The sequence below is a fragment of the Prionailurus bengalensis genome, chromosome X (assembly GCF_016509475.1).
Source record: "Prionailurus bengalensis isolate Pbe53 chromosome X, Fcat_Pben_1.1_paternal_pri, whole genome shotgun sequence".
Taxonomy (NCBI): domain Eukaryota; kingdom Metazoa; phylum Chordata; class Mammalia; order Carnivora; family Felidae; genus Prionailurus; species Prionailurus bengalensis.
In genome coordinates, this window is record NC_057361.1 from 70,430,530 (window position 1) to 70,456,877 (window position 26,348).

Here is a 26,348-nt window from a genome sequence, read left to right on the forward strand (position 1 = left end):
ATAAATATGCAATGTGTTTAATATTAAGAGAAAACCTGTAAATCTCACAAATAAAAGGCAGTGCAAACTCTTTTTTTTCTTTTAAAGAGGATGAATTCTAGTAGTGCATTTTATAAAGAAGAACTCTTGTAGTTAGATTAAGGCAACTTCAGGTTCTTATTAAAAGTGGTCACACTGAAATTGTTATTTCTAAAAGTTTACAGAAAGAACATCCTTTCTAAGGAAATTGCCCCTTCAAAATTCGGAAAATAGCAACAACAAAAGCACTATAAGCCAAACCAAACAGAAATCATTCTAGTATACTGGATATGGACACAATTTAGTACATTGACATGTAAATAAAAATAATTTTCTTTCTTCTGGATATGTTGAACAATTAAGGCAGTCTCACAAAGAAATTAAAAAGTCATATAGCCATCTATTGCTATTTGTATACCTGACTTTTTTCCATCTCTATCTAATGTTAAGAAATCTAATTAGATAAAATCAGATGCAGAGAGGACACAGGAAAGATGGAGTAGAGTTTCTCCCTGAAACTTTCAGGAACAACAACTCCACTAACTTTCTGAAGGGGATCTGATTCTGCAATGTAACCAAACTTTCATGGATGTTTGGACCAGAGGGTAGTGATGGTATCCATCAAAGCAACATTTGCTATCATGGCTGTCAGCTTTCAGAGCAATGTGAAATTCCTTCTTCTAAATAATTCAGCTACAGTCAGGAGAGGAACCAGAAGGTAGAGGGAAAATACCTAAAATATGTTAGCTGGTATGGATTTAGAAGGTATTTTGGAATGAGTTCTGAGGAGGGACATAAACTTCAATTCACTAATGCGTAATCAGGGTAATGCCTCTGATCCTTCTCTGAAGTGCTATAACTACAAAAATAAAAATTCCTAGAATGCAAGATATGGGTGATCCTCAAGTGTGATGATAACTGCTGTAAAATTTAGGCATGTTTTCCTATTGGCTGGCTACAACTGTTAAATTTACTCAAGTATGATATAAGCATTAAAAAGCATAGCAGGTTCTTCCTCACTTATACCAATAGCCAAATGTAGATCTGAGAACTAAACAGACTCCTGGAGTCTACAATTCTGACAACAAACAATGCTATGACCCTTCTGGTTTTTCCCTTAAACTCATAGCAATAGCAAGAAGGCCACTTTGATCAGAAGATCTAATGTTTTTCTCCCAAATTATAGGACATTCATTATTTATCACAACAACTAGATAAAGGCTTATCTGCAAAATAACTTGTCATAATCTTTATGTACCCTAGTTATCTTGGTCTATTAAGTGGCAAGATATTGCATGACTGCATAGCCAAAGTTACTAATCATTTACACAAAAATCAGGAAAAGAGTTGTAAAAACCTTCATTTTAAAAGTTGGGTTCTTATTTATGTGCAAATAAAATGGCAAGCAATTGTCTTCGTGGAAATTGAGGTCTGTTGGGTTGAAGTAGGGAGGGTAACTGAATTAAGGGATTAAGTACTGAAATAACAAGTAATTTAGCTTTACCCCAGGATTTCCTAATCTAATACTCTGCAATGTGCCACTCACTCAGCATATGCCAGCCCATAGGAATGAGATGACCTGTCTTCTACATTTAGCTCCACTGTGGACTATTTAAGTAAATCACTTAATTTCTATGAGCCTCTATTACCTAGTTTGTAAAATGCTAGAATATATGACATGTTCTACCTACCAGTCTGGATTTTTACAAATAATTTACAATATGTAAATTCATTTTCTTAAGTTGTAAAACATGTTACAGTTGTAACATATTTATATTTTTAAGTATGAGTGGGCCCTTCAACTTATCTATCATATTCAGGTATGGGGTTTCTCAGGTTGCTCTCAGCTCTATGATTCAGTTGTTTAATGAAGATCCTTAGCCACTGAAAGGATTATGCTCAATACATTCTATTCAAACAAGCAGAGCAATGAGTAAAATGTTTTAAATTTATTGCTTCAGGAGTACTTGAAAAATGAATCTTCTAAGAATGAATTCCCTTTAGCAGTTCCTCATTGCTTAGGCCATATTTTCACATGGAAACATCTCAGATGAACTGCTACATAACATTGTCCTTACATATCTGATTTCATATATAAAGCCAGCTCTAATAATGCCCTAATAATGTCTTAACTGGTTGAAAAGTACTAAAAAATTTTACTGATAAGTAATCATTCTCAGAAAACTGATTCTAAAGATGGATTGAGTCCATAACATCATCACCAAGTCAAATATAACACATTCTTTCCAACATTAAAATTAGAATTTTAGATAAACCACTGATTTTTTTTGTTTGTTTGCAAAGAGTTCCACCTAGGTTAACAAAACACTTTGAATGTCTTTAATTTGGCCAATATGTCTCTATTAGCATTGTTCTTCTTATCCATTATTATTATTCACTTTTAAATTTATATATAGTAAATTTCACTCTTTTTGATATACAGTTTTAAGAGTTAAGACAAACATATGCAGTAATGAAACCACCACCACAACCAAGATACAAAACAGATCCCTCACTCAAAAAAAAAAAAAAGCTCCCTTATACTGCCTCTTTATAAATAATTCTCCAGCCACCCCAGCCCCAGCAGCAACTAATCTGGTTCTATAATATTAACTTTTGAAGAATGCTATATAAATGGAATAATAGAGTATGTATTCCTCTTAGACTAATATCTTCCACTTAGCATAATGCATTTGAGATTTATCTGTGTTGTCTGTATCAGTAGTTTTCTCCTTTTTATTGCAGAGTAGTATTACATTGCATGAAATGTACCACAGTTTATCCATTCATCCACTGGAGGACATTTGAGATATTCCAAGTTCTTGGCTATTATTAATAAAGTCAATAAAAACATTTCTTTGCAGGTTTTTGTCTGCAAACGTCTTTCCATTTCTTTTGAATAAATACCTAGGAGTAGGATTTCATATGATAAGTATATGTTTAACTTTATAAAAACTACTAAACAGTTTTCAAAAGTGACTGTAAAACTTTGCTTTTCACACCAGTATTCTATGTGTTTCAGTTTTTTCACATTCTCACCAGCATTTATTGTCATTAGTTATTTTAAAAATTAAATACAACTGCACTTATGATCCAGCAATTTCGTTACTAGGCATTTACCCAAATAATACAAAAATACTAATGAAGGGATACATACACGCCCATGTTTATAGCAGTATTATCTACAATATCCAAATTATGGATCAGTCCATCGACTGATGAATGGATAAAGAGGTTGTGGTATAAATATTCAATAGAATATTACTCAACCACAAAAAGGAATTAAATCTTGCCATATGCAATGACATAGATGGAGCAAGTGAGTATTATGTTGAGCAAAATAAGTCAGTCAGAGAAACACAAATACCACATGACTTCACTCATATGTGGAACTTAAGAAACAAAATAAATAAGCAAAGGCTAAAAAAAGAGAGAGGGAGGCAAACCAAGAAAGATACTCTTAACTATAGAGAACAAACTGATAGTTAACTGAGAGGAGGTGGGTGGTGGGCTGGGTAAAACAGGTGATGGGGATTAGGAAGTGCACTGGTGGTGAGCACCAGGTGTCATATGAAGTGTTGAATCACTAAATTATACATGTGAGACTAATATTACACTGAAGTTCAACAGGAGTTTAAATAAAAACTTAAAAAATAAGAAATAAATAAAATAAATAAAAATTAGCCATTCTAATAGGTGTATAATCATATGTTATTATTGTGGTTTTAATTTGTATTTCCCTAGTGAGTAATGAATTTAAGCATTTTTAATATGTTTATTTGCCATCTACATATCTACTTTGTAGAACTATACAAATATTTTGCAAATTTTTAATTGGATTTTTTTCTACTTTTTACTGAGTTTTTAGGAATCATTACATATTCTACATACAAGTATTTTGTCAGAAATATGATTTGTAAATATTTTCTCCCTGCTAGTAGCTTGTCCATTTTATTAAAATAAAGTGTGTTTCAAAAAAAAATATTGTGAATTTCACAGTAAAGTTTTTAATCTTGATGAAGCCCAATTTATCACTGTTTTTTTTTTCTTTTACAGATTGTGCTTTTGTTTTTAGTGTTATATCTGATAAACCTTTGTCTAGCACAAGGTCACAGAAATTGTTCCCGTTTTCTTCTAGTAGTTTTATATTTTTCCATTTCACATTTAGGTTTATGGTCCGTTTTGAGATCACCTTTGTAGAGGTGTGAAGTACAGGTCAGTTTTGTGAGCTTTTTTTTCTGGCTATGGATATTTAATTATTCCAGCACCATTATTTGAAGAAACTTTTTATTGAATTGCTTTTTCATCTTTGTCAAAAATCAATGGACTATATATATCTGTGGGTCTATTTTGGGACAATCTTTTCTGTTCCATTGATCTATGTGTCCATTCTTTCATCAAAACCACACTGTCTTAATTATTGAAGCTTTACAGTGACTCTTTTAAGTAGAGCTGATATATTAGTTTCAAGTGTACAATGATTCAACAATTACATACATTATAAAATGCTTACCACAAGAAGTGCAGTGAACATGTGTCATCACACACTTATTACAATATTATTTACTATAATCCCTAAGCAATACTTTTCAGCCACATGACTTATTTATTTTATAACTGGAAGTTTGTACTTACTTCCTTTCACTCATTTTGCCTGTCGCCCATCCTCCTCTCCTCTGGTAACCACTAGTTTGTTCTCAATATTTATGAGTCCTTTCTAATTTTATTGTTGTTGTTTGTTAATTTGTTTTGTTTTTTAGATTCTACATATAAGTGAAATTATGGCAGTCTGTCTCAGTCTGATGTATTTCACTTAACATAATATGTTCTAGGTCCATCCATGTTTTCACAAATGACAAGATTTAATTATTTTTATGGCTGAGTAATATTCCATTGTGTATATATACTACATCTTCTTTATTTATTCATCTACCAATGATACTTGGGTCACTTCCATATCTAGCCACAGCAATGAGGGAAGAAAAAGAAATAAAATCCACAGTGGTAAAGAAGAAGCTAAAATGCCACTATTTGCAGACAGTATAATACTATACATATAAAACTCTAAAGAATCCACAAAAAACTACTGTAAGTAACAAATGAACTCAGTCAAGTTGCAGGATACAAAATTAACATCCATAAATGGACTGCATTTCTATATACTAATAACAAAGTAGCAGAAAGAGAAATTAAGAAAACAATTTCAGGCGCCTGGGTGGCGCAGTCGGTTAAGCGTCTGACTTCAGCCAGGTCACGATCTCGCGGTCTGTGAGTTCGAGCCCTGCGTCAGGCTCTGGGCTGATGGCTCAGAGCCTGGAGCCTGTTTCCGATTCTGAGTCTCCCTCTCTCTCTGCCCCTCTCCTGTTCATGCTCTGTCTCTCTCTGTCCCAAAAATAAATAAACGTTGAAAAAAAAATTAAAAAAAAAAAAGAAAACAATTTCATTTACAATTGCCCCAAAAGAATAAAATACCTAGGAATAAACTTATCCAAGGAAGTGAAGGATCTGCACTCAGAAAACTATAAAACACATATGAAAGAAACTGAAGGGGGAGGCACCTGGGTGGCTCAGTCGGTTAAGCATCCAACTTCAGCTCATGTCATGATCTCACAGTCTGTGAGTTTGAGCCCCACATAGGGCTGTGTGCTGGCAGCTCAGAGCCTGGAGCCTGCTTTGGATCATGTGTCTCCCTTTCCCTCTGCCCCTCCCCACTTGCACTCTGTCTCTTTCTGTCTCTCAAAAATGAATAAATGTTAAAAAATAAATAAAAAGAACCTTAAGGGGACACAAACAAATGGACATATTCCATTCTCACTGATTGGAAGAACTAATATTGCTAAAATGTTTATATTACCCAAAGAAATCTACAGATTCAATAAAATCCCTATCAAAATACCAATAGAGTTTTCTGCAGACCTATAATAAATAGTACTAAAATTTGTATGGAACCTCAGAGACTCTGAGCAGCCAAAGCAACCTTAAGAAATAACAATAATGGTGAAGCTATCACAATTCCAGATTTCAAGGTATAGAACAAAGCTGTAGTCATCAAAATAGTATGGAACAGAAACAGACAAATAAATAAATGAAACAAAATATAGAGCCCCAAAATAAACTCACACTTATGTGGTCTATTAATCTATGATAAAAGAGGAAAGAATATATATTAAGGAAAAGAGAGTCTCTTCAATAAATGGTTATAGGAAATCTGGACAGCTACATGCAAAAGAATAAAACTGGATCACTTTCTTACACTTTACACAAAATAAACTCAAAATAAACTAAAGAACTAAATGGGAGACATGAAACCATAAAAATCCTAGAAGACAACATAGGAAGTAATGTCTTTGACATTGGCAGTGGCAATACTTTTCTAGACATGTTCTCCATGCAAAGGAAACAAAAGGAAAAACATATTACTGGGATCACATAAGAATAAAAGTTTTTGCACAATGAAGGAAAACATCAATAAAACAAAAACGTGCCTTACTGAATGGGAGAAGATATTTGCAAATGATATATCCAATAGGGGGTTAATATCCAAAATACATAAATAACTTATACAACTCAACACTAATAAAACAAATATTCCTCCAGTTGCTTTTAATATTTTATTTTTTCTCTAGTATGTATTCAAGTTGACTAACTTTTTCTTCTGCTGTGGTTAATCTGCTGTCAAAAATATCCAGTGCGTTTGTCATTTTATGTACTTTATTTTGTCTCTAGAATTCAATTTGGATCTTTTAATAAATCATTTTCTTTTGCATCAGGCTTGTGCTTTCCTCTACCTCCTTTTTTTATTTAAATTTTATTTAATATACCATGCAATATTGGTTTCAGGAGTGGAATTCAGTGATTCATCACTTACATACAACACCCAGTGCTCATCACAATTGCCCTCCTTAATACCCAACATGCATCTAGCCCATCCCCTGCCCACATCCCCTCCATCAACCCTCAGTTTGTTCTCTATGGTTTTTACCCTCCTTCCACCCATAGTTTGTTCTCTATCATTAAGGGTCTCATGTGGTTTGTTTTCCTTTCTTCTCTTCCCCCTACATTCCCATATGCTGATTTGTTTTGTTTCTTAAATTCCACATGATTGAAATCATATGGTATTTGTATTTCTCTGATTGACCTATTTCAGTTAGCATAATACATTCTAGCTCAATCCACATCATTGCAAATGGCAAGATTTCACTTTTTGATGGCTGAGTAATATTCCATTGTTTATATATGTGTGTGTGTGTGTGTGTACCATATGTGAATACATGTGGTATACATATATACCACATCTTCACATCTTCTTTATCATTCATTAGTTGGCAGACATTTGTTTAGGCTCTCTCCATAGTTTAGCTATTGTTAATAATGCTGCTATAAACATTGGGGGTGCATGTACCCCTTTCCTGGTTACCTATTTGAACATAGAGAATACAGTTATCACAGATGTTTTAATATTCTTCTTTACTAATTCTATATTATTTTCATTCTGTTTTATAAATGCTTTTTCACCACACTAAACCTCTATTTACTATTGCTTGCCAGGCATAGTAGTTTTTCATTTATTGGTAGATATTGTGCAGTTTCTTATTGGGTACTGGGTGTTTTTGTATTCTTTAAATAATTTTGGGCTTTTTTTCTGGGATATATTAATGTTACTTGAATTTTTTTTATTCTTTTAAGGTTTCATTATGTTAGGCATGTCAAGAATTGCCTATAGTTCAGAGCTAATTTGTCCCATTACTGAGTCAATATCCTTTTTAGGACCTTCCTAGGTGATCCATAAAATATGAGGTTTTCCAGTCTGGCTGTTGGAACATAAACACTTTTGGGTCTTATGTGAGCCCTGAGAATTTTTTGCTTTTTCTTTACTAGTGGTTCTTACCTTGTCTTCAATATTTTCTTAACACACTAGAGTTGATCAGTATTTAGCCAAAGACTTGAGAGGTCCCTGTACAAATCTCCATAACTTTCTCAATGTGCAGTTTTCATCTGTCTGTGAGCTTTCTCCTCTCCATTATTCTGTCCCTTTGTCTTTCCTTAACTTTGTCCCCTTAATTCAGAGAGACTTCCAGCCTGTTTGGCTTCACTTTCCTTTTGTTGTGATCTGGACATTTTCTCCAGGCAGTGAGTTGAGACACTCATAGGCTAGTCTTATTTCCCTTCTCTTAATAATAATGGTCTGGTGCTGTCTTTTGTTGAATAGTTGAAATCCATTGTTTCATATATATTTTTATTTATTTTTTGTTTTAGGTATTTAAGATAAGAGTGTAAATTCTATTCCTGTTACTTCACCATGGGCGTAAGCAGAGATTCAAGTGACCTTTAGGAGTGGTGGAGTGTGAACGCTATGTTATGAATCAGGATATATCTATGTAGTTAACCTCTTGGACTCAGTTTCTTCATCTGGAAAATGGGGTTATAAAACCATTCCTACTCTTCTTCACTCTGCTTGCATTCTGTCTCAAAATGAATAAGTTTCAAAAAATAAAAAATAAAATAAGTTAAAAAATACACTACAAGAAAAAAATTACAGATTAATATCCTTGATGAGCACAGATGCAAAAAATCCTCAACAAAATATTACAAACCAAATTCAGAAATACAATGAAAGGACCATTCACCATAATCAAGTGGCATCTATTCCATGGATGCAAGGATAGTTCATAACAATGTAATACAATACATTAACAAAATGAAGGATAAAAATCATGATAATCTCAACAGTGTAATGCAGAAAAAACCTTTGACCAAATTCAGCATCCATTTATGATAAAAATTCTTAATAAAGTGGGTATGGAAAGAACACACCTCAACATAATGAAGGCCATATATGGAAATTCCACAGCTAACATCATACACAATAGTAAAAAGCTGATAACATCATCCTCAATGGGGAAAAACTGAGAGCTTTTTCCCTGAGATCAGGAACACCACAGGGATGTCCACTCTCACCGCTGTTGTTTAACATAGTGTTGGAAGTTCTAGCATCAGCAATCAGACAACAAAAGGAAATCAAAGGCATCAAAATTGGCAAAGATGAAGTCAAGCTTTTGCTTTTTGCAGATGACATGATATTATACATGGAAAATCTGATAGACTCCACCAAAAGTCTGCTAGAACTGATACATGAATTCAGCAAAGTTGCAGGATGCAAAATCAATGTACAGAAATCAGTTGCATTCTTATACACTAACAATGAAGCAACAGAAAGACAAATAGAGAAACTGATCTCATTCACAATTGCACCAAGAAGCATAAAATACCTGGGAATAAATCTAACCAAAGATGTAAAAGATCTGTATGCTGAAAACTATAGAAAGCTTATGAAGGAAATTGAAGAAGATATAAAGAAATGGAAAGACATTCCCTGCTCATGGATTGGAAGAATAAATATTGTCAAAATGTCAATACTACCCAAAGCTATCTACACATTCAATGCAATCCCATCAAAATTGCACCAGCATTCTTCTCGAAACTAGAACAAGCCATCCTAAAATTCATATGGAACCACAAAAGGCCCCAAATTGCCAAAGTAATTTTGAAGAAGAAGACCAAAGCAGGAGGCATCACAATCCCAGACTTTAGCCTCTACTACAAAGCTGTCATCATCAAGACAGCATGGTATTGGCACAAAAACAGACACATAGACCAATGGAATAGAATAGAAACCCAAGAACTAGACCCACAAACGTATGGCCAACTCATCTTTGACAAAGCAGAAAAGAACACCAATGGAAAAAAGACAGTCTCTTTAACAAATGGTGCTGGGAGAACTGGACAGCAACATGCAGAAGGTTGAAACTAGACCACTTTCTCACACCATTCACAAAAATAAACTCAAAATGGATAAAGGACCTGAATGTGAGACAGGAAACCATCAAAACCCTAGAGGAGAAAGCAGGAAATGACCTCTCTGACCTCAGCCGTAGCAATTTCTTACTTGACATATCCCCAAAGGCAAGGGAATTAAAAGCAAAAATGAATTACTGGGACCTTATGAAGATAAAAAGCTTCTGCACAGCAAAGGAAACAACCAACAAAACTAAAAGGCAACCAACGGAATGGGAAAAGTTATTTGCAAATGACATATCGGACAAACGGCTAGTATCCAAAATCTATAAAGAGCTCACCAAACTCCACACCCAAACAACAAATAACCTAGTGAAGAAATGGGCAGAAAATATGAACAGACACTTCTCTAAAGAGGACATCCAGATGGCCAACAGGCACATGAAAAGATGCTCAACGTCGCTCCTCATCAGGGAAATACAAATCAAAAGCACACTCAGATATCACCTCACGCCAGTCAGAGTGACCAAAATGAACAAATCAGGAGACTATAGATGCTGGAGAGGATGTGGAGAAACGGGAACCCTCTTGCACTGTTGGTGGGAATGCAAATTGGTGCAGCCACTCTGGAAAACAGTGTGGAGGTTCCTCAGAAAATTAAAAATAGACCTACCCTATGACCCAGCAATAGCACTGCTAGGAATTTACCCAAGGGATACAGGAGTGCTGATGCATAGGGCCACTTGTACCCCAATGTTTATAGCAGCACTCTCAACAATAGCCAAATTATGGAAAGAGCCTAAATGTCCATCAACTGATGAATGGATAAAGAAATTGTGGTTATATACACAATGGAGTACTACGTGGCAATGAGAAAGAATGAAATATGGCCTTTTGTAGCAACATGGATGGAACTGGAGAGTGTGATGCTAAGTGAAATAAGCCATACAGAGAAAGACAGATACAATATGGTTTCATGCTTATGTGAATCCTGAGAAACTTAACAGAAACCCATGGGGGAGGGGAAGAAAAAAAAGAGGTTAGAGTGGGAGAGAGCCAAAGCATAAGAGACTCTTAAAAACTGAGAACAAACTGAGGGTTGATGGGGGGTGGGAGGGAGGGCAGAGTGGGTGATGGGTATTGAGGAGGGCACCTTTTGGGATGAGCACTGGGTGTTGTATGGAAACCAATTTGACAATAACCTAAATATACTGAAAAAAAGCTGAAAGCTTTCCTCTTAGATGAGGGACAACACAAGGGTGTCTACTCTTGCCACTTTTATTCAACACAGTACTGGAAGTCCTAGCCACAGTAGTCAAACAAAAAAATGTAATAAAAGGCATCCAAATTGGTAAGAAATAAGTAAAACTGTTACTATTTGTACATGGCATGATACTATACATAGAAATCTCTGAGGATTCCACCAAAAATTATTAGGACTAATAAATGAAGTCAGCGAAGTTGCAAGACACAAAATTCATATACAGAGATATGTTGCATCTGTATACACTAATAGTAGAAAAGAAAATTAAGAAAACAATCCCATTTGCAATTGCATAAAAATATTAAAATGTGTAAATGTAAATTTAACAAGTAGGTAAATGACCTATACTCTAAAAACTATAAAACATGGACAAAAGAAATTGAAGATAACATAAACAAATGGAACAATATAACATACTCATGGAATGGAAGAATTAGCATTATTAAAATGTTCATGTTATCCAAAATAGTCTACAGATTAAATGCAATCCCTAGTAAAAATCACAATAGTATTTTTCACAGTACTGTAACAAAAAATCCTAAAATTTGTATGGAACCACAAGACACCCTGAATAACCAAAGTGATATTGAGGGAGAACAAACCTGGAGGCATCACAGTCCCCGATTTCAAACTATACAACAAAACTACATATAGTAATCAAAACAGTATGGTACTGGCACAAAAACAGACACATAGATCAGTGGAATAGAATTTAAAGCCCACAAATAAACCCATATTTATATGGTCAAATAATCTATGACAAAGAAAGAATGTATTTGGGGGGAAAACAGCCCAATAAATGGCTTTGGGAAACTGGACAGCTACATTCAAAAGAATAAAACTGGGGAAGATCCTTACACCATACACACACACAAAAAAACTCAAAATGAATTAAATATCTAAATGTAATACCTGAAACCACAAAATTTCCAAAAGAAAATATAGGTAGTAAACTCATGGATCTTGACCTTAGCGATATTTTTCTAATATATGTCTCCCCATGCAAGGGAAACAAAAGAAAAATTAAACTACATCAAAGTAAAAAAAATTGCATAGTGAAGGAAACCATAAGAAAATTAAAAGACATCCTACTGAATGGGAGAAGGTATATACTAATGATATATCTGATAAGCAGTCAGAATCCAAAATATATAAAGATCTTAACACTAAAAACAAAATTAATCTGATTAAAAATGGGGAGAGAACATGATTAGACTTTTTTTCTTTTTTTTAAGTTTATTTATTTTGAGCAACACAGAGAGTGCAAGTGGGGGAAGGGAAGAGAGAGGGGGAGAGAGAGGATCCCAAGCATGCTCCATGCTGCCAGTGCAGAGCCCAGTGTGGGGCTTGAACTCACAAAACCCCAAAATTGTGACCTAAATCAAAGCCAAGAGTCAGACGCTTAACATACTGAAGCACCCAGGCACCCCAAGGACTTTTTTTCAAAGACTTACAGATTGTCAACAGACACATGAAAAAATCCTCAATATCATTAATCATCAGAGAAATACAAGTCAAAAACATAATGAGATATCACCTCATACCAGTCAGAATGGCCAGTATCAAAAAGACAAGAAATAACAAGTGTTGGCAAGGATGTGGAGGAAAGAAAATCATCCAAATCTGTTAGTGGGAATGTAATTTGATGCAGCCTCTGAGCACTATGGAGAATTCTCAAAAAACTACAAATGGAAGTATCATATGATGCAGTAATTCCACTATTCTTTTCTGAAGAAAACACAACACACAAACAAACAAAATACTAATTTAAAAAGATAACCGCACCCTTGTGTTTACTGAAACTTATTTACAGTAGCCAAGATATTGAAGCAACCTAAATTTCCATCAGTAAATGAATGTATAAGGAAGATGTGGTTTAATATATATAATGATGTGGTATAATATACATAATGAAATATTACTTGGCTATAAAAAAGAATGAAATCTTGAAATAAGACAGAAAAAGACAAATACCATATAACTTCAGTTACATGTAGAATAAAAACAAATAAATTAACAGAAAAACAACAACAAAATACAGGAGAACTCTTGATTTTGGCTCAGGACATGATGCAGCGTCATGGGATCGAGCTCCATGTCAAGCTCTGCATGGAGTGAGGAGCCTGCTTAACACACTCTCTCTCTCCCTCTGCCCCTGCTTGCACTCTCTCTCAAATAAAAAAAAAGAGTTAAAAAAGTCAGTCAGAAATAAAAATTCAATAACAGATTGAAAACAGACTTGATAAATGAGCATAAAGTTAGAATAAATAGAGAATAAGTGATAGACAAGATAAAATAATGGAGACTAAAAAAGCTGAATAAAAGAGAAAAAAATAATTATGGAACACAAAAAATAGACTCAGATAACTCAGTGATTCCATAAAATATGGTAACATTCATATTATAGGAGTACCAGAAGAAGAAGAGAGAGAAAAGGGAGTGGAAAATTTATTTGAAGAAATAAATAGTTGAAAACTTTCCTAATCTGGGGAAGGAATGAGATATCCATTTCCAGGAGGAACAGAGAACTCCCATCAAAATTTTAAAAAGCTGGCCAACACCAAGATATATTATAATTAAATTTGCAAAATATAATGATAAATTAAAATGTTAAAAACAGGGGCACCTGGGTGGCTCAGTCAGTTGAGCGTCCGGCTTCGGCTCAGGCCATGATCTCCCAGTTCGTGAGTTCGAGCCCCACGTCGGGATCTGAGCTGAAAGCTCAGAGTCTGGAGTTTTCTTCTGATTCTGTGGCTCCCTCTCTCTCTGCTCCTCCCCCACTCGTACTCTGTCTCTGTCTCTCTTTCTCAAAAATAAATAAACATCAAAAAAAAATTTTTTAATGTTAAAAACATCAAGACAAAAGAAATCCCTAACTTATGAGGGAAGACCCATAAAGGTAGCTGCAGATCTCTCAGTAGAAACTTGGCAAGCCAGAAAGGAGGGGCATGATATATTCAATGTGCTGAATGGGAAAAATCTGCAGCCAAGAATAGTCTATCCACCAAGGCTATCATTCAGAATATGAAAGACAAAAAGATTCTGAGACAAACAAAACTTAAAAGGAGTTTGTGGTCACTAAGTGAGCCCTACAAGAAACATTAAAAGAAAGACCAAAATGATAAAGACAAAAAAGGCTCAGAGAAAATACAGAAACAATGACAAAACAAGTAATACAATGTCACTAAATTCGTATCTATTAATAATTACTCTGGGGGTGCTTGGGTGGCTCAATCAGTTAAATACCTGACTCTTGATCATGATCTCACAGTTCATGAGATCAAGCAGCACGTCGGGCTCTGAGGCAGTGCGAAACCTGCCTGGGATTCTCTCTTTCCATCTCTTTCTCTCTCTCATGATAATAAAAAAAAAAATTAAAAATTACTACTCTGAATGTAAATAGACTAAATGACCCAGTCAAAAGATCTGGGATGTCAGAATGGATAAAAATACAAGACCCATCTATATGCTGCCTACATGAGACTCATTTTAGACCTAAGACTCCTGCAGATTGAATGTGAGGAGATGGAGAAACATTTATTCTACAAATAGGTGTCAAAAGAAAGTTGGAGTAGTAATAATGACATCACACAAGATAGACTTTAAGACAAAGACTGTAACAAAAGATGAAGGGCACTGTCTCATAACAATGGGGACTATCCAACAAGAAGATCTAATAATTGTAAATATTTATTCCACAACATGGAAGTACCCAAATACATTAAAAAAATTAATAACAAACATAAAGAAACTCATTGATAATAATACAATAATAGTATGGGACTTTAATAACCCACTTACACCAATGCACAGATCATCTAAACAGAAAACCAACAAGAAAACAATGTTTGAATAAGACACTGGACAAGATGGACTTAACAGATACATTCAGAACATTTCATCCCAAAGCAGCAGAATACACATTCTTTTCAAATGCACAAGGGACATTCTCAGAATAGCTCACATACTAAGTCATAAATCAGGCCTCACCAAGTACAAAAAGACTGAGATCATACCATGCATATTTTCAGAGGACAATGCTATGAAACTTGAAGGCAACTACAAGAAAAATAATGAAAAGACCACAAATACATGGAAGTTGAACAACATGCTACTAAACAATGAATGCATCAACCAGGAAATCAAAGAATAAATCTAAAACTACATCGAAAAAAATGAAAAGGAAAACACGACAGTCCAAAACCTTTGGGATGCAGCAAAAGTGGTCATAAGAGGGAAGTATACAGCAAATACAGTGCTACCTGAAGAAGCAAGAAATATTTCATATAAACAACCTAACTTTACACACAAAGGAGGTAGAAAAAGAACAACAAATGAAACCTAGAACCAAGAGAAGGGAAATAATAAAGGTTACAGCAGAAAAAAAAGATATAGAAACTAAAAAAGGAAAAGAACAGATCAATGAAAACAAGAGCTGGTTCTCTGAAAAAATTAACAAAACAATAAACCCCTAGCAAGAGGTATCAAAAAGAAAAGAGAAAGGGTACAAATACATGTAATCACAAATGACAGAGGAGAAATAACAACAAACACCACAGAAATACAAGCAATTATAAGAGAATGTTATGAAAAACTATATGCCAACATATTGGAAAACTGGAAAGAAATAGATAAATTTCTGGAAACATATAAACTACCAAAACAGAAACAGGAAGAAATAGCAAACTTGAACAGATCCATAACCAGCAAAGAAATTGAATCAGTAATCAAATCTCCCAGCAAACACAAGTCCAGGGCCAGAGGGATTCACAGAGGAATTCTACCAAACATTTAAAGACATAATAGCTATTTTTCTCAAACTATCTCAAAAAAACAGAAATGGAAGGAATCCTTCCAAACTCAATCTATGAGGCCAGCATCACCCTGATACCAAAACCAAATAAAGACTGAACTAAATGCAAAAATTCTCAACAATATACTAGCAAACTGAATCCAACAGTACATTAAATAAGCCATTCACCATGTTCAAGTGGAATTTATTCGTGGGCTGAAAATTGGTTCAGTATTCACAAATCAATCAGCATGATATACCACATTAAGAAAGAAAGGATAAGAACTATATGATCTTTTCAATAGATGCAGAAAAAGCATTTGGCAAAGTACAGCATCCTTTCATGATAAAAACCCTCAACAAAGTAGGGCAAGATGGAAGATACCTCAACATAATAAAGGTCATATATGAAAAACCTACAACTATTATCATCTTCCACGGGAAAAACTAAGAGCTTTCTTCTAAGGTGAGGAAAAAAACATGATGTCCATTCTCACCACTGTTATTTAATATACTACTGGAAGTCCTAGCCACAGCAATCAGACAAAAAAAAAATAAAAGGCACCAAGTCAGAAAGGAGGAAGCCAAATTTTCACTATCTTCAAAGACATGACAATCTATATAGAAAACCCGAAAGACTGCACCCAAAAATTGCTATAATTGAGACACGAATTCAGCAAAGTCTTAGGATACAAAATCAATGTATAGAAATCTGTTGCATTTCTATACACCAATAATGAAGCAGCAGAAAAATAAATCAAGGAATTGGCCCCATTTACAACTGCACCAAAGACCATAAGATACCTAAGAATAAAATTAAACAAAGAGATAAAAGATCTTTACTCTGAAAACTATAAAACGCAGATGAAAGAAATTGAAGATGACACAAAAAAAAAAACTGAAAAAAACATCCCATGCTTATGGATTGTAGGAACAAATATTGTGAAAATGTCCCAAATATTGTGAATATTGCCCAAAGCAATATATATATTTAATGCAATTCCTGTCAGATATCAACAGCAATTTTCACAGAGGTGAACAACCAATCCTAAAATATGTATGAAATCTTGAAAGACCAAATAGCCAAAGCAACCTTGAAAAAGAAAATCAGAGCAGGTGGCATCACAATTCTAGACTTCAAGTTATATGACAAAGCTGTAGCAATCAAAATATTATGGTTACCAAAACAAAAATAGATACATAGACCAATAGAACAGAATAGAAACCCAGAAATCAACCTACAACTATATGGTGAATTAATCTTTGGCAAAGCAGGAAAGAATATCCAATAGGAAAGACAGTCTGTTTAAAAAAAGGGTGTTGGGAAAACTGGACAGCAACATCCAAAAGAAGGAAACTGGACCACTTTCTTACACCATACACAAAAATAAACTCAAAATGGATGAAAGACCTAAATGTGAGACAGGAAACCATTAAAGTCCTAGAAGAGAGCATAAACAGTAACCTCTTTGTCACTGGCCATAGCAACTTCTTACTAGATGTCTCTTGAGTCAAGGGACACAAAAGCAAAAATAAACTATTGGAACTTAATTAAAAATAAATAGCTTCTGCAGAACAAAGGAAACAATCAACAAAACCAGGAGACAACCAATGGAATGGGGGAAGTTACTTGCAAATGACCTGATAAAGGGTTAGTAATTAAAATATACAAAGAACTTACAAAACTCAACACCAGTGAGAAAACAAATAATCCAGTGAAAGAATGGACAGAAGACATGAATAGACATTTTTCCAAAGAAGACATCCAGATGGCCAATATACATATATTGGAATATCACTCAGCCATAAAAAAGAAAGAAATCTTGCCATTTGCAACAACATGGATGGACCTAGAGAGCATTATGCTAAGCAGAATAAGTCAGTCAGGAAAGACTAATACCATATGATTTGAATTATATTTGGAATTTGAAAAACAAAGCAAATAATCATGGGGCATGAAAGACGAAAATCAAGAAAAACTCTTAACTATAGAGAACAAACTGATGGTTACCAGAGGAGAGGCGGGGAGGGGGGTAGGTGAAATAAATGATGGGGATTAAGGAGTGCGGTTGTGATGAGCACAAGGTATGTATGTAAATGCTGTACCACTAAATTCTATACCTAAGACTACTATTACACTGTATGTTAACTATGCAATTTAAATTAAAACTTTAAAAAATGAAATAAATAAGCTACAAAGGTGAAAAGTACAGAGGCGCCTGGGTGGCTCAGTCTGTTAAGCATCTGACTTCGGCTCAGATCATGATCTCATGGTTCATGGGTTCGAGCCCTGCATTGGGTTCTGTGCTGACAACTCAGAGCCTGGAGCCTGCTTCAGATTCTGTCTCTCTCTCTTTCTGCCCCTTCCCCACTCTTGCTGTCTCTTTCTTAAAAGCAAATAAACATTAAAAATTAAAAAAAAATAAAAGTACAGAATACGGAATAAAGTCAATAATAGTGTAAGAACTTTGTATGGTGACAAATGGTTAACTACTTATTGTGATAAGCATTACTTATTGTGCATATTTGTCAAATCACTATGTACTGCGTGTGAAATTAATATATTTATGTCATGTATACTTGAATAATTTTTTAAGTTTTGATTAGATTATCTTAAAAGAAACCGAGAATTAGCCAGTTGTTATGCTAGACCTCATTTTGTTTTATTAATTATAATTACCTATTGGCTTTTAATTACACTTGCTTTATTACAGAGTCTTGATGTTAAATTAATAAAATACATTTAAACTGTAAGTACTTTATTATACACTCAGATATCAAAACTCACATTACAATAAAATACAAAAAGATCAAATTCAAACAGATTATAAGTTGAACAACAGAGGCATAAACAAAGCCTCAATTGGATAACTGATTTCTTGTCCTAACTCTGCTTTGATACAATCCCACATACACTTATTCTGAAGAAATGACTGTCAGTTACCAGAGATATATAGTATCTTATGATGAGCTAAGTAGGGCCACACATACATATTTGTTCCATTCATATTTGTCTACCAAATTGTGCTTTTTTTCTTGCATTTCTAGCCCCAAATTGTGCACATAAATCACTTCTGTCTTCCGCTATTTAATCAAGCTGTTTGCACTGCTTCGAGCATTGACCACTAAAATCTTGCAATTCACATTCTAGGTTAACATCTTTAAAATGTATCTTGCATTTTCAGTTACTTCTTAGAGGAACTCTACAAAACTTCCCACAGCCACACTTTGAAATAGTTATTATAACAAATTATCCATTATACCAAAATAATCTATATATCCCTTATTTTACTCTACTGAAAACCTTTTTTTTTTTTGAGACACAGAGTGTGTGTGCATGTGGGGGAAGAATAGAGGGAGGGAAAGAATCTTAAACTGGCTCCACGCCCAGTGCGGAGCTCGATCTCAGGACACTGAGATCATGACCTGAGCCAAAACCAAGAGTAGTATGCTTAACCAACTGAGCCATCCAGGCGCCCCTACCATAAGCTTATTCTTACTGTAAACTTATTCTTATTAGTTCTTTCTAACCTTTTTTTATTATCCACATAACTCCATCCTACCCTATTCTACATATTCTCTAACACACTCCCAGCAAGAAGTTTTATTGGTAATTAAAATTTGCTTTAAAAAAGGGTAAAGCCATATTCATTTACTTAGACTAGATATTCTTTTAGTGTTTCATGAATAATATTTAAATAGTATATGTTAAGATTTGAGGGCAGTTTCAGGGCGCCTGGGTGACTCAGTAAGTTGAGTCACCCAGCTCAAGTCATGTCACAGCTCGTGAGTTCAAGCCCCGCATCAGGCTCTGAGCTGAGCCTGTTTCAGATTCTGTGCCTCCCTGTCTCTCTGCCCCTCCCCTGGCTCACACTCTGTCTCTCTCAAAAATAAACCCACAAAAAAATTTTTTTTAAAGATTTGCTTCCAGTTTCACCTAGAAGCAAATAGATAAACTATCAGATTCTCTTGTCTTCCATTCTCAATTTTACTAGAAAAACACAGGGGAAAAATTAAACATCCTGCTCTTTTGGGATTAGAGAAAGAGTCCTCAAAGCACACAATCTAGTGGTAAGTATGTAACAGTAATAAGTACATACCTATATATAGTGTGGAAAAATATATGTATACATATTTAATTCATCAAATAGTGGAAGCATAAATTGATTTCCACAAATATTTTGAATAAGCTAAGAAACTGCTTAATAACATAAAAGCCTTATGGAGCACAACCCAAATCATAAAGCCACAGGTAAAGACCCTTCTTTCTTCTTCATTTGAAAGAAGAAACCAAAACCAAAACCAAAATATTTCCTATCCTGCCAAAATCTATCTTTGGATGTCAGTTTGAGGAACTCTGTATTAAGGTACCCAATTAATTCCATCAAATGTCTTTTAACTGTGATTTATGACTCTAAAAGAGAGGTTTTGTTTTTATACCTGGTAGAAAGGCTTTGTGTATGAGTGAATGCATGCTTACTGTGGATTTTTCTTTCAAGATCATCATTTTATTTTTAAGATAAATTATTTCAAGATCAAAGAAAACCCTCAAATTTAAAAATTGCCATAAAACTTGCAGACCTCTGAAGACATTTCCTTGGACCCATAGGGGTCCGCAGACCTTAGTTTGAAAGACATTGTCCTATGTTAAGCCTGTGACATTAAGTTAGAAAACATATGTTACTGTCAAATTATAGGCGTATATATGTTTAAAGTATGGGATTAACATTGACCCATAATGTTTTTGTTGGCACTGCATTTCTCCTGCCTAGTTTTTTTTTCATGTAGATATGAAACACAAAGGCAGAGATTATTACACAACTGTGTTTCTAAATATTTCATTACAATCATATTCCTTGGTGTTAATCAGCAAAGATCTGCACATATGAAATGTACTGTCCAGTGTTTGATCATGACCATACTCAGGAATTGTTATTTTACTGCTAATTAATCCAGGAAACCTGATAAAAATTTGCAAAAATATTCTTAAAGCTACTTAAAGACTACAGCTTCATCTGTGAATTATGAGAACACGTATTACTACAATATACTTTGCAATAATGAGAAATTAGGGCAAAACTGTATCAAAATAACCATTTCCTCTTCATGTCATTGTTCTCAAATTTTTCCAGTATATGAATGTGTCACGTCATATATTTTGACAATTTACTCATCTATTGAAATTTATTTCTTAAGCATCTATTGTGGGCATAGAATCATTAATATACTGTGTCCTGAACATAAGTCTTTTTAAAAACTTTTTAATGTTTATTTATTTTTGAGACAGAGACAGAGCGTGAATAGGGGAGGAGAAGAAAGAGGGAGACACAGAATCCGAAACAGGCCCCAGGCTCTGAGCTGTCAGCAGAGCCCGATGCGGGACTGGAACCCACTAACTGTGAGATCATGACCTGAGCCGAAGTCAGACGCTCAACCGTCTGAGCCTCCCAGGCGCCCCCTAAACATAAGTTTTAAACCAATTTCAAAAGGGTCAAAAGAGTCAAAAGAACAAAGGTGTTTCTCAATGTCTTTATTACTTCTCTTTAAAATTTAAGGAAAGTACAAAAAAGTAAATTCAAAAAGAATGAAGGACCTAAATGTGAGACAGGAAACCATCAAAATCCTAGAGGAGAAAACAGGCAACAACCTCTATGAACTCAGCTGCAGCAATTTCTTACTAGACATGGCTCCATAGGCAAGGGAAACAAAAGCAAAAAATAACTACTGGGACATCATTAAAATAAAAAGCTTCGGCACAGGGAAGGAAACAATCCACAAAACTAAAAGGCAACTGATGGAATGGAAGAAGATATTTGCAAATGACACATTGGATAAAGGGGTAGTATCCAAAAATCTATTTAAAAAAACCTAAACTCAACACCAAAAAATCAAATAATCCAATGAAGAAATGGGCAGAGGACATGAATAGACACTTTTCCAAATAAGACATCCAGATGGGTAACAGACATAAAAAAAAAAAGGCTCAACGTCATTCATTAGCAGGGAAAAACAAATCAAAACCACAATGAGATAACAACTTACACCTGTCAGAATAGCTAAAACTAACAACTCAGGAAACAACAGATGTTGGCAAGAATGTAGAGAAAGAGGAACCCTTTTTCACTGTTGGTGGGAATGGAAACTCATGCAGCCACTCTGGACAACAGTATGGAGGTTCCTTAAAAAGATAAAAATAGAATTATCTTACAACTCAGCAATTGCACTACTAGGTATTTATCCAAAGGATACAAAAATGCTGATTTGAAGGTGCACACACACCCCTATGTTTATAGCAGTGCTATGAACAATAGCCAAATTATGGAAAGTGCCCAAATGTCTATCAACTGATGAATGGAAAAAGAAGAGGTGGTATATACCAGGGAATATTATTCAGCCATCAAAATGAATGAAATTTGGGGTGCTTGGGTGGCTCAGTTGGTTAAGCGTCCAACTTCAGACCAGGTCATGATATCATGGTTCGTGAAGTTGAGCCCCACATTAGGCTCTGTGCTGACAGCTCAGAGCCTGGAGCCTACTTGGGATTCTTTGTTTCCCTCTCTCTCTGCCCCTCCCCCAGGCTCTCTCTCTCTCTCAAAACAAATAAATATTAAATTTTTGTTTTAAATATTAGAAAAAAATGAAATCTTGCCATTTGCAACAACGTGGATGGAACTAAAGGTATTATGCTAAGCGAAATAAGTCAATCAGAGAAAGGCAAATATATGATTTCACTCATGTGGAATTTAAAAAACAAAACAGATGAACACAGGGGAAGGAAAGTAAAAATACAATAAGATAAAAACATGAAGGCAAATCATAAAAGACCCTTAAATATAGAGAACAAACTGAGGGTTGACAGAGGGGAGGTGGCTGGGGGCTGGGGGCTGGGGGCTGGGCATTAAAAGAGGGCACTTGTTCAGAAAAAAAAATTGAAGAAAGTGGGCAATGAATAGCATAGGTGGTAGTTATTAAGATACTGATCCCAAAGAAAAGTTTAACAGTTTGATGGCTTTGCCTGCACTTAATACTTTTTATTAATGTATGGATGTAATAACTTCCTAAAATTTAATTAATAAATAAAATCATGGATTTTAAGTTAGAAATGCTGTTAGATAGTATGAATACTATGCCCTCTTTTCACAGTTGAATAAACAGAGGGTCATAAAGTCATCTATTTCAGAGGTTGCTTTATGAAAATTGTCTAATGTATATCATAAGTTCTTCAATGTCTAATTCACCTCATCCAACATCTAGCACATTATAGAATACAAGCTTACTAAATAAATGCTTTTGAGGATGATGATACTTAGATATCAACTGAAGGACAATCTTGACTTTTCTAGGTCTACTGTAATTGGATGGCATAAACAGAAATTTATTATCTCACAATTATGAAGTCTAGAAGTATGAAATCAAAGTATTGGGAGAGTTTTTCTCTCTGAGGGCAGTGAGGGAAGGCTCTGCTCTCTCCTCGTTTATACATGGACATCTTCATGTTCATATGTCATTCTCTCTCTATGCATACCAGTATCCAGACTTCCCCTTTTATAAAGACACCAGTTACATCTGGTTAAGGGCCTACTTTACTAATCTTAATTTAACTAATTATATCTGTAATGACCCTATTTCAAAATAAATCTACATTCTGAGATACGGAGGGCGGGGGGTAGAACTTCAATGAATTTTGGGGGGTAGGAGACACAGTTCAAACCATACACTAATTGCTTATTCCCATTACAAGATTAGAAGCTGACTTTCCTTATCAGCCGAAAAGGCCATCAATTCCTGTGTCCCTCACACACACCCAGTGATATCTACATCTTCATGCATGAAACCTAAGAATATGTTAAATTCCAACGCAAAAGTGAATTAAGGTTACAGAAAGAATTAAGATTTATAATCAGCTGACCTTAAAATAAAGACCTTATTTTAGATTATCTGAGTGGGCCAGATGTAATCACAAGGATCCTTAAATGTGGAAGATGGAGTCAGAAGAGTGCCAGAGTGATGCGATATGAGAAAGATTTGATTGGCCATTGCTAGCTTTGAAGATGGATGCAGCAACAAGCCAAAGAGGGTAGCCTCTAGAAGCTAAAAAAGGTAATAAAGTAAATTATTTCCTAGAGCCTTTAGGGGAAAAAATCCCTGTTGACACGTTGATTTTAACTCAATGATACCTATTTCAGACTTCAAACCACCAGAACATAATGCATGTGTTATTGTAAGCCTCTATGTTTGTGGTGATTTGTTACAGTAGCAAATGGAAAACTAAGTATAGTTTCTTTTGAAGATATTAGTGACAGTGACCCCAATACGTTCATACTCTTTTGTAACACTCTGTTGACAATTAGGAAAAATATCATTTCAACAGTAAGGCCATTACTACCATCAAAATAATTGGATTCACTCAGGCTCAACAATTTTACCCATCACACAAGAGTAGCTATTCTCCCAATGAGATAGACTCCAAAATGGAGCAAAGCTGATGTATATTAGACAAGTAAGACTTTGATTACATATTTCTTTACACATGTGAAAACTGTATAAAAGAAATTAAGGTATTTTTCTGATTTTCAGCTCTTAAAAGTCTAAGTTGCACAGAAAGTCATATTTCACTTTATATCAGTGCTTCTCAGAGTTTAATGTGCATATGAGTCACTTGGAGATATTAAAATGCAGAATCTGATTCAGTAGGTCTTGGTTGAGGACATAGATTCTGCAATTTCTAAGAAGTTCCCAGCTGATGCTCATGCTTGTACTCCATGTAACACACTTTGAGGAGCAAAAATTTAATAGATATAGATGCATTCAACCCTACCAGAAAAGTACACTGGCTAAACATCACAATCAATAATGAGTTTTTAAAAGTGTCTCTTTACATTAAGCACTAGCAGTTGGGAAAAGAAGAAATAACTGAAACTTACCTTTAGCATCTTTTATTTATTTTTGAGAGAGAGAGACAGGGAGAGACAGAGAGACAGAGCATGAGAAGGGGAGGGGCAGAGAGAGAGGAGATGCAGAATCTGAAGCAGGCTCCAGGTTCCGAGCTGCCAACACAGAGCCCAACACGGGGCTCAAACCCATGAACTGTGAAATCATGACTTGAGCCGAAGTCGGTCGCTTAACTGACTGAGCCACCCAGGTGCCCCAAAACTGACCTTGAGCATCTTTCAAACATTCATTGGTGATAAAAGTTAACCTATAGGTTCTAAATAAAATGTCTGACTATTTTAATAATTTACATACATATTCAAAAATAACTCCATGCTGTCTCAGGATAGCGGGGATAAGTCAAGGCTGAGTATTCTATGACTAATGTAATAGTCCCACTAATGTAGAATATGTTTTTTCTTCCATATTTCATAATGCCCTGGGTCTCTTTCAATTGTTGTTCTATTGAGGAGATTTCAACACACCTGATGGGTCTATGGAAACGTAAAGCTATTTGGAGGATGGGCCTCAGATCATTACTTTCCTAAATGACATAACTACTTCATCCATAAAACACACAATACATAGCCCAAGTCAACCAAGTAAGACAATATGTAAAGAAAGATATTAGTGTATAATGTATATAAACAATGTATATTAGTGTAACAAAACAAAACCCAAAGAAGACATGCTTTTGCCATTGCTTTGTACTTGACAATAGGAAAGAATAGTGTATGGGTCTATATGCCCTCAGCCTCTGAAGCCATTGGAGGCCAACACAATGATCCCTTTCTCTTAAGCCTTGGCCTTTCTATTAAAATTGTTTAGGGGCACCTGGGTGACTCAGTCGGGTAAGCATCCGACTTTGGCTTAGGTCATGAGCTCAAAGTTCCCTAGTTCGAGTCCCATGTCGGGCTCTGTGCTGACAGCTCAGAGCCTGGAGCCTATTTCAGGTTCTGTGTCTCCTTCTCTCCCTCTCTCTCAATGCCCCTCTGCCACTCACACTCTGTTTCTCTCAAAAATAAACATAAAAAAAATTAAAATTATTTGTCTCCACTGACAGAAAAAGGAAAAATGTCATAGACCTAAAGACTCTGAAAGACAGTCTCTTTCTCAGAAAGAGAAATTAGGGGGAAATTACACACACACACATATATACATACATACAAACAGTTTTTAAAAACAATAAATAAAGATGGGCCTCACTCTAGCTCTCTAGTCCATAACCTAGTAAAGAGTGACGCATCTACAATGGCATCTCCTTTAAAGCCCTGGATCTGCCACTTACTGCTTGCATGACCTTGGGCAAGCATCATGCACAAACTGTTGTGTACATGAGAAAATTGCCTACCTGAGACATGTTTGCATTTAAAAATCTTAAAATAAACTGCCACCAACTCCATGGGAAAAACTGCTAAGAAAATGTTTTCCCAAATTTTTGTCACTCTGACAATACATTTTTTGAGTATACCTACACACAATATTATATTAGTTTTAGGTGTACGACTCAGTGATATGACAAGTTTACACATTATGCTATGTTCAAAA

General features: G+C 34.9%; 1 protein-coding gene across 1 annotated transcript in view; it reads right to left on the reverse strand.

Moving 5' to 3' along the window:
- The window catches only part of HDX (highly divergent homeobox), a 195,185-nt gene that overhangs the window by 163,590 nt on the left and 5,247 nt on the right, over positions 1 to 26,348 (reverse strand). The gene's annotated exons all lie outside the window — the stretch shown is intronic.